The sequence below is a fragment of the Triturus cristatus genome, chromosome 6 (assembly GCF_964204655.1).
Source record: "Triturus cristatus chromosome 6, aTriCri1.1, whole genome shotgun sequence".
Lineage (NCBI taxonomy): Eukaryota > Metazoa > Chordata > Amphibia > Caudata > Salamandridae > Triturus > Triturus cristatus.
The window spans coordinates 1,678,302,711-1,678,313,092 of NC_140589.1; positions in this window are offsets into that span (position 1 = coordinate 1,678,302,711).

Sequence of the window (10,382 nt, forward strand, 5' to 3'; positions counted from 1 at the left end):
GTCACAAAAGCAACATATATCATGCAATATTCTATTTTTCTAGTATTAGTATGCGTTCGTATATTAGTTTACAAATTATTTTAGCCATGCAAAATGCAAATCCCACGTGTAATTCATACATTAGTAAGGTTGGTTAGGTACCACTCAAAACACATTAATATTATTACAATTAATAGATTATTCTAATTAGTATGAACATGCAGAAATGGGAGGTATACAACATTTTGTACTACCCGCTCCATTAATCCCCCCTTTGGTGATTATATCAACACACTATCAACATTTTGTATTTTCTTTTATGGAGTTTCAAAGTGAGTTCTTATTTTTATTCATAATTCAGTTTCCCCTGTCTCTTCTCATTTCGCTGACTTATACATACTCTCCTTAACTTCCTCTAATTCTATTTCTTCAAATTCTCTCTCTTGTTTCTTACCTTTTCTCCTTAAATTGTCTCCTTTTATCTTTTTCTGACTTTTATTGCCTTTACGACAGATACACCCTAATCTTATTATTAATACTATGAAAATCACAAAGGTTAATGGAAATAAGATCTTACCTAAAAAAGTACTACCTGAGTTTACTAAGAAATCTTTATTAGCTAATATTTTCTTTCCAAGCTTTTCCCAAACACCTTCAACCTCCAGTGGTGCAATTTCGTAATGCAGTTCAGTTATATTTTTAATATAAATTTTCAAATCTTTACTTTCGTCTGGAATGCAAGTACAACAATGTTGAACTTTCAGCTTTCCACAGACTCCACCCTCCTTTGCCAATAATATATCAAGGGCAAGTCGATTTTGCATTACCATGGCACGCATGGCAACCATTTCAGTGTTCACCAATAAAAATCCTCCAGCGGTGCTTGTTGACAAGCGATCCACTACTGTTGAAAGTCTTCTAATTTTGTTTGCATTCAGAGATATTCCCACTGCTGGTATCAATGCTCCAAAGATGTCACCTACAATTTCTGACCAAGATTCTCTCTTACTATGTGCTAAATAACTACCTAAACTATGTACACCATCTTCTCCTCTATCCATATGAAAAATCTCCGGGAAAAACAAGCCTACATAACATGTGCCATACCAATGCTCTGGCAAACGATAATATGCCTTGCTCCCGCAAATGAAATATAATCCAGGAAAAACTGTATCTTTTCCAACTTTAAATCCCCATCCACCCATGATTCGGTATGTATCATGGCACTCCCTATTACCTACAAAATAATTATCATATGCAGTTAGATTCCTTCTAATACACAATTTTCCTTTCCGAGGCCAATTTAAAGCCATAGTTGAACTAGCCTCACCTTTCAAGTGTTTTTCCATTTCTACATCCCAGACTGTCTTCTCCACCTTTCCTTCAGATGCCTTTTTTTTTGCATTTTCAGTCTCCTTTCTTCAACCATATCTAAAAATGTCTTTTCCTCAGTCTTTAAACTGTAAGTCAAATTGTTTTTAATTATATATTCTAATGTTAGTTCTTTAGTCTCCAAGAAAAATTCACCTAATACCTTTGCAGGTTTGACCTTGCTTAGCTTGTTAATTGATGGTACTTGTGAAAATATGTTATCTACATCTGAAAAATAATACTCTAATTTCCCTGTTTGATAAAATAAACTAGCTATTACACTACATGTTATTCCATAAGTTACTGGCAGGTGATGATAAGTCACTTCCTCAGATACAGAGGCAGGTAACTGCATACAAACGTAGCAGTCCCTTACGTCCATTGTCTTTACATATTCATATAACATTTTCGAAAACACATTATTAGAAAAATCGGTTATAGACCTCTTTTTATGTAAATAGTTTTTATCTATTCTAGTCGGAACTACCTTTTGAATCTTTTCTATATTAGTTTTGTTTTCACTATATCCTTCTATTGTATCTATAGTAACCTTAAATGAGATCAGGAGAGCAAGTATGCTCCACAGAAGCATTAGTAATCCTGTACAACAACAACACATTTTACACCATCTTTCCAAAAATATACATCTACCTTTTCTACTATCTGTGTTTGCCATTTTGATAAAATGGACAGTGTCTTTTGGCTTAGCCTCTTCTACTTCACAACTAGTTTGTCTAACCCAAGGCTCTAAGCACCTACTTGGTTATACCAGTTTTTGTCTTTTTCCGTATTTGGTTATCTTTCCATTAGCAGCTTTCTGGTCTCATTCAGTTTGGCATCTCATCATCTTTCGCCTTTCCCTCGTGATCTGAATACAGAATGTCCTGAACATCCGCTTCTTTTCCAATATCGGACAAGATAACTCTCAGGATTTCCGATTATTCGTCCTCCTCAACCACTTCTGGCACAATCACCTCTGAATTTCCTTGGCTATCCGCCTCTTCTTTCACTTCAGGCAGGGCCACATACGTCCATTCTGGTGACTTATATTTCTGGTTGGGTTTTCTTATTCTTTTGCTTTCTTTGATTACAATGGTTTTCTCGTCTTTTAATTTCTCATGACTCGTCACTTCATTCACCTGTTCAGCCCTTGGTGAATTTGCTCGTGTCAGTCGATATCTCAGTCTTTTTATTTTATTCGGCCAAACGTCGTCTTTTGCTGCTCTTTTCAATTTTCTTCCTTTATCATTCTTTTCAGTTCTCCATGCTCTCTTTCTTAGAACTCGACATTCAGGTACTTCATCTTCGCTTTCCTCTGACTCTGTTTCAACTTGCTTTTTACTCTCAACAGCTTCTTTTTCCACCACTTCTTTTGTCTTTCCTACTTCTGTCCCTCTTCGTATCTCCGGCACGCAATCTTCCTGCTGACTACTTGTCCCTACTTCTGACTAAATGTTGGAGTTCCCTACACCTCCTCTGGGTTCTTCCGCAGTAATCTTTCCCTCTCTCTCTGTATCTAGCACCTGTCCATCTAAATGTGTTATTTCAGGTGGAATCTCTCTCAATCTTTCATCTGGAACTTCTCTTTCAGTAATTTCTTTTATTGTTTCTTCACTGTCTTTTTCTTTGTCTTTTTCTTGTCTTTTCTTAGAACATTGAGTTCCTTGTTCAGTCTCTGAGTCTGAGCTGGTATCAGAAATCTGTAACCTTCTTCTCAAGGAAATACTTCTGGGGACAAATGTTAGACTTGGTTCTGATTCCCCCCTTTCAGGGTTTTCTTTTGTTTTTGGCTCTTCGTCACCTGATTCAGTACTGGATTCTGATTCGTCAAAATGCTCCTTTTCTGTGCTAGCCACTGGATTTGAAATTCTCAATGTATGACTTGCATGAATCCAGTTTTTCAGTCCAGCACACTTCACAGCTGTTGTTGTGGTCAAGATGACTTGTCGTGGTTTTCCCCACCTTGGAACCAAACAGTTTCTTCTTCTGTGTACTTTTATTCTCACCCAGTCTCCTGGGCTCAGATCATGGGCTTGCTTCTTTTCAAGGGTGGTGGCATCCGCTCCAACCTGATGAAACACAGAATGAACTGCGTCAGCCAGGCTTTTACAGTAATCCAACACCATGTCATCAGTTATAGGCAATGGCTTGTTGACTGGTATGAACACATGCCGCGTCGCTCTACCCATGATGATTTCATGGGGGCTCAATCCTGTGGTTCTGTCTGGAATTGATCTAATAGTCATGAGTACCAGAGGCAAGACATCAGGCCATTTTATACAAGTAGCTAAACACATTTTCCCTATTCTGTTTTTGATAGTACCATTCCTCTGTTCCACCACACCAGAAGCCTCTGGGCGATAGGCATAATGGAGTTTTTGCTGTACATTCAATGCTTCACAAATCAATTTTATGATCTCATTATGGAAATGTCCTCCTCGGTCTGATTCAATTGTTACTGGGAATCCAAATCTAGGGATAAATTCCCTCAAAAGTAATTTTGCCACTGTCATTCCATCATTTATTCTTGTTGGGAATGCTTCTACCCATCTAGAAAACAGGCAGACCATAACTAGAGCATACCTCAACCTGTTACAGGGAGGCATCTCAATGAAATCCACTTGCATTCCGGTAAAAGGCCCTCCTTCTCGACCTATTGTTCCTAGGCTCACTACTGTCTTTCTTCCAGGATTGTATTGCTGACATGTTAGGCATCTTTGACAAAGACTTTCTGCTACAAGTCTGAATTTTGTATTGTACCAGGTCTGCTTAAATGCCCTGATCATAGCATCTCTCCCTATGTGTCCCTGATCATGATACATCCGTGCCATGGCAGACATCATGCTATCAGGCATAACTGGTCTTTCATCCCGATAGACCCACACATGATCCTTCTCTCTTGGTGCACATCCTGCTTTTACCCACTGCTTCATTTCCTCATCTCCTGCTTCTTCCTTTAATTGTCTCACTTCTTCACAGGTACCCACAATGTTAGTAAACATCAAAGAACAAGAAATCACCTCTTTCTCCTTGGCCCTGTTAATGGAATTCTGATTACGTGCACAGTATTGAGCCATGTCGTTGGCATATTTATTGCCAGTGGCGATGTAATCACCACTTTGACTGTGGGCAGCACACTTCACAACAGCCAATTGCCTAGGCAGCTGTATCGCCTCAAGCAATTTTCCAACCACTTCAGCATTCTTAATGGGAGTTCCACTTGATGTCAAAAACCCTCTCTGCAGCCATATTTGACCGAAGTAATGTTCTACTCCGAAGCCATACTGGCTGTCAGTTATCACAGTCACTCTCACACTTTTCCCAATCTTGCATGCTCTAGTCAAAGCAACAAGTTCAGCTACTTGGGCCGATTTTACTCCTTTCAAGTAGGACTGTAGGAGAGTAGGGTCTGCAATCCTATGATCACCCAGATTTTTTGCTTTTGCTTCATTGGTTTACGACTTTCCCTGGCTGTGGGCCTGCCAATCAGACCCACAGCCTAGCTGTTCTCTCTCGAAATTAACACACATGTACATTAGGTGCATCCACTAATTGGAACTGGGCCGCCGTATCAGTCCCTTTATCAGCATACCACAGGTATCCAGGGCATCGGTGTACCCAGGGCCTACCAGGGGCTGCAGCATGTATTATGCCACCCCTGGATGGCCGCCCAAATCTGACACAACTGGCTGCGCGACAGCTGGGGCAAGGTGGTGTAATCACCCGTTGCTATAGGTGTAGTATTCCTATGCCTAACCCTAAAATGGACACATGGATTCCTATCAGTCACTCCTATGGCAGGCCTTATCAATCCTGAGGGCAGAGTGCTGGGAATCATGTGGGATGGTGCTCTGGCGCGAGCTGAGCCCGTCGACGGCTTGCGGAACCAAGTCCTAATAGCCGTTCCATGGTGACGCGTGCCAACTACCTTAAAATGCATTATAATCCTCGCGGTTATTTGCTAACTTTGGCATCGCATCACCCACACATGTCGAGTAAGGTGTCATACGAATTGGAATACGAACCCCTCGCCAATTCTGGCGACGGGGTTAGCATTCCCCCCTTTTAGAGGGGCACGACATGGAAGTAACCTTGAACCCCGGTTAAAAGTTGACTCAAGCCTCAGCATCACAAAATGGATGCTGCCACCAGACACAGGTCTGACCTCCTGCTGCTGGGAGACCTTCCAGCGGAGGGAGCTTGGACAAAGGGTTTCCTGTCGAGGGCGGTGTTAGCACCATCCCAGACAGGGTTTGTGTATCCCAGGTAGGCAGGGCTGAAAGGAAGGTGATTGCAAGTGGCACCCCGGTGCTCACTGTGCATAGCCCGGCTCAAACCAGTTTCGGGGGCAACCCTGCCCCTGAGCTGGGGCGAAGCCGGACAAAGGATAGGGGTGTAACCACCCCCCTCCTGGCCCCACCCATAGGTAGGACCTAGTCACGGGCCAGCCCCTTTTCTTAGAATAAAGGTAGGAGCGAGTCCCCTTCCCAAATTGGATAATTCTGAATCTTGAACTACTTTCCACGAAAGGAACTCTTGACTTTTTCTGAAGACTCTCACTTGTGGCTAAGGAGTAGCCACCCTGCACCAGCAGGCACCACCTAAGCGCTTGCGGTTTGCTGTACGTCTCTCCCACGGATCAAGACTGCCCAGCTCGACGAGACGCGGGTTCCCTGCCATCTCTGACCTCTACCTACATCGTCAGCCCAGCTGAGAGTCGTAGGTGTGACGAGACCTGCGGGACCGGCCATCTTCAGGACCTGCACGACGCTTATCTAGCACGCCCACCGAGGGACCCTCGAGTGAGTGTACCTAGGGTTTGAGAAGCCCTAACCCTGAGCAGCTCCAGCACCGAAGTCTGCCTCCCAGCATCCACGAGATCTGCGTGTGGGCCCTTCCACTCCTTGCTGTTCACCGCGTTGTCAGGCCACTCGCCGACCGGCTTGTGGCCCTCTTCACGACGCACCACGATAGTTTTCATCACTGGTCTGGTTGCTCCAGACTGGCTCTTGCTCCCCTTCAACAGAGGAGTACCTCGGACCCTCCTGGTCCACTCCAGACGCCATCTTGACTCCACCGCGTAGGCTTGCCACTGCCAAGACCTGCTGCCCCACTCCTGGGCCCAGCATCATCGACAGCAGACACCTTCGTGGGACAGCTCGCCCTCCATCCTGGTCGCCGCCGCGCCTCCTGGTCCGAGGAACAGCCGAGTCCGACGTCATCCACTCACCTGGTCGAGGTGACTTCAGCGGTGCCATCCTGGTGCCCACCCGATCGCTGGCTAGCGGTTGAGAACTGAGTCCCCTCTGCTTTCAGGTTTCCTTCATCACCGATCCAGGCTTGGATCTCGCTGAACATCGACACTGGTCGCCTGCCAGCAACTGCTTCTTTCAGGCTCCTGAGACTACAACGAGGACTCCCGACATCTTGCCGAACCTCACGCAGCCGCAGCCTCTGGGCTAGGTAACTCGAGCATTTCGGTGCTCCATCGCAGGTTCGCTCTACAAGTGTCCAGCTCCTTTTTCGTTTAGTCCCACTGATCGGATCACTCCGGAATCAGTAACTCCAGACTCTAACCATTTGCGTTCCACTGTTAGTGTAGATGGTTTCTCGTGCCCCTCGGGCATTTGTGTAAATTGTGCAACTTGAAGTATTTTCATAAGAGTTTTGTAGTGTGCTTAGCTCCCTGACTCATAAAGAGCCAGGGTAGTCTTGTTATAAATAAATATCCTTTATTTTCATAACAACTTGTGTGGTGTCCTTTCACGCGGTGTTCAAGGGGTAAATGTGGTGGTAAAACAGCTGGCTTAACACGCCCTCTAGAGTTTAGCCTAAAGACTGCTCTTGTCCACGCTACTAGGATAGCTGGTCTATAAGGTTGACTTACAACCAATCATCAATAAGGGTCGTTTGGAATGATACACAGTGATCACTAGAATAGTGAGCACTACATATCAGGCCAACTTCTCACATTGGTGAGCAGCGGTTGGGATTTGAGCTTGCTGTTGTTTTACCACACACGTATCCTAAGAATATCGAAGTGAAAGATCACATAAGTAGCCAGGTACATATAACTTAACTTAGAATACTCTGAGTTCTACTGAACCAGCTGTTGTAGTGTAACAGGGCTTAGCACACCCTGACTACAACTCTTAGCAAGGGATCAGTAGGTAAACACATAGTGTAGGTAGGTGCATCACTTACACCTCACTAGAAGCATGTCAGTCCATGGAGAGTCTGCGGAGACTCCCTTAGTGGTCAGTGACCCTCCACAGGTCGTGTCACGATATGCAGCTCTTAGCTTCAAGGAGATGAGACAACTGTGTGCCTCCAGGAAGCTAAACCAGGGTTCTAACCCTACCATCGCAGTTCTGATAGGTCTCTTAGAGGCGTACAATGCTAGGAGGTCCTCTAACACAGGTCCCCCCAATGCTGATGGGAACATGCCTCCCTTAGAGGGAACCCTTGGTGACCCAGACCTCGACCTCCATACAGAGGAGGAAGACGAGGAGGAGTTATCAGGAGACGAGGCAAACAAAGGTCCAGTGGTAGTCGGCAGGCTTACGAGAACCAACTTAAGCAGGCATGAGAATGGAACTGGGGGAGCCCCGGGCCCACGCTCAAGCAGGCCTAACCTTGGGAACGGACGAGCTAGGTCTCTCTCCAGAGGCTCTAACGGATCTGTTCGTACACATGTCTCTCAGGCATCTTCTCAGAGAGGAATGACGTCCCCTCAGAGAAGGGAGCATGAAGCGAAGATGAGGGAAGTCAATCTGAGGATCGAGCGGGAAGAACTTGCCCTCGCCAAAGAAAGACTTGCCTTGGCCCGAGAGCAGAAATTAAGTGGGTTAGATCCCACTGGTGGCAGCATTCTCATTAGAGAGAAAGACAGGGGTATAGACACTAGACACCTGAGTAAAATAGTGCCCCCCTTTAAACAAGGGGACGACATCCACAAGTGGATAACTGCTTTGGAGAGGGCCTGCACTGTCCAGTGCGTCCCCCCAAGTCAGTGGGCAGCTATACTGTGGCTCTCCTTTGAAGGTAAAGGTCGAGACAAGCTCCTCACTACTAGAGCTGAGGATGCAAACAACTACCAAGTCCTGAAGAACACACTGATTGATGGGTTTGGCTTAACCACGGAACAGTACAGGTTGCTGTTCAGGGACACCCAGAAAATTCAGTCTCAGGATTGGACTGACTTTGTCGATTGTGCCACTAAGGCTTTGGAAGGCTGGTTGCTGGGTAGCAAGGTTACTGATTACACAGGATTGTACAATCTTATCATGAGAGAACAGATTTTAAACAACTGTCAGAACCAATTGTTGCATCAGCACCTTGTCGACTCGGATCTGACCTCTCCCCAAGAATTGGGAAAGAAGGCAGACAGATGGGTCAGAACAAGGGTCAAGCAGAACCAGACTCAGAACCAGGGTGGTCAGAAGAAAGCAGACCAAAAGGGTAGTAACAAGAACGAACAAAATGACCAGAAGTCTTCGACAGGTCCCCAACAAACCAAAGAGGGTGGGGGCCAGGCTTCACAGAAGAAGAAGAATCAAGAAGGCCAGTCAAAAAGGTGGTGCCAATACTGTAAAAGTAAGACTCACTGGTTTAGTGAGTGCACCAAGAAAGGAGGGCAAACTCCTGCCACTGCAGCCCCTAAGGCACCTGCACCCCCTAGTACAGTCAGCAGTGGTAGTGCGCCTCCCAAGGCATTAGTTGGGTTAACCTTGGGAACCGAGGGGAGTGACGACTTAGTCAGCACGCTCACTCAGGCCGTCCTTGTCTGTACAGGGGATATGGATATGTCCCCTGATGCCAGTCCCAATACTTTGGGCAAATACAGACAGACACCTTTGATCAATGGAAAAGTGGCTCAGGCCTACAGGGACACTTGTGCCAGTGTCACCATGGTGACGCCTAACTTTGTGGACCCTGGACAGATCATGCTAGGTACCGATTACCTAGTGACCAATGCCAGCAACGTCACTACCAATCACAGTATGGCAGTTGTTGATTTCTCCTGGGGAGGGGTAAGTGGCCCGAAGAAAGTTGTGGTTAGTTCAGACCTCCCCGTAGAATGTCTGTTGGGCAATGATTTGGAAACGTCACAATGGTCAGAAGTGGAGCAGAGGATTCACATGGAAATGTTAGGCTTGCCAGCACATGTCCTTGCTGTGACCAGGTCACAGGCCAAAAGATGCCCCACTGAACAGGTGCTGGATCCTGGAAGAACGGACCAGACACCTTCCAAGAAAAGGAGCAGTAAGGGTAAGGCTTCGCCTTCCCCCTTGCCCCAGGTCGTGGATCATGTCTCTGAGGAGGCTGACCTTAAAGAACTGAGGGAAACTGAGCCGAAAGAGCTTGAACCTGGTCAGGTTGAGTTTCTGGGCTCAGGGGGACCCTCCAGGGAAGACCTGGGGAAGGCACAGTTAGACTGCCCCTCACTTGAACCCCTCAGACAGCAGGCTGCTGCTGAGGCTGCAGGGAACGCCACAGGTACCCACAAAGTGTACTGGGACGATGGACTCCTGTACTCCGAGGCAAGAGACCCCAAACCTTGCGCGACCAGGAGGCTGGTCATCCCCTTGTCTCTGAGAGGTTTCCTTCTTACCTTGGCCCACGAGATTCCCCTTGCAGGTCACTTAGGCCAGAATAAGACTTGGGACAGAATTGTTCCACACTTTCACTGGCCCCACATGTCCGAAGATACGAAGGAGTTTTGCCGCTCCTGTGTCACTTGCCAAGCCAGTGGTAAGTCAGGTGGCACGACAAAGGCCCCCCTCATACCACTGCCGGTGGTGGGGGTACCCTTTGAACGAGTGGGGATCGACATTGTCGGACCAATGGAACCCCAGACAGCATCAGGGCACAAGTTTATACTGGTGGTGGTGGACCACGCCACCAGGTATCCTGAAGCTATTCCCCTTAGGACCACTACAGCACCTGTGGTGGCACGGGCCCTAGTTGGAGTGTTCTCCAGAGTGGGCTTCCCTAAGGAGGTTGTCTCAGACAGAGGTGCAAACTTTATG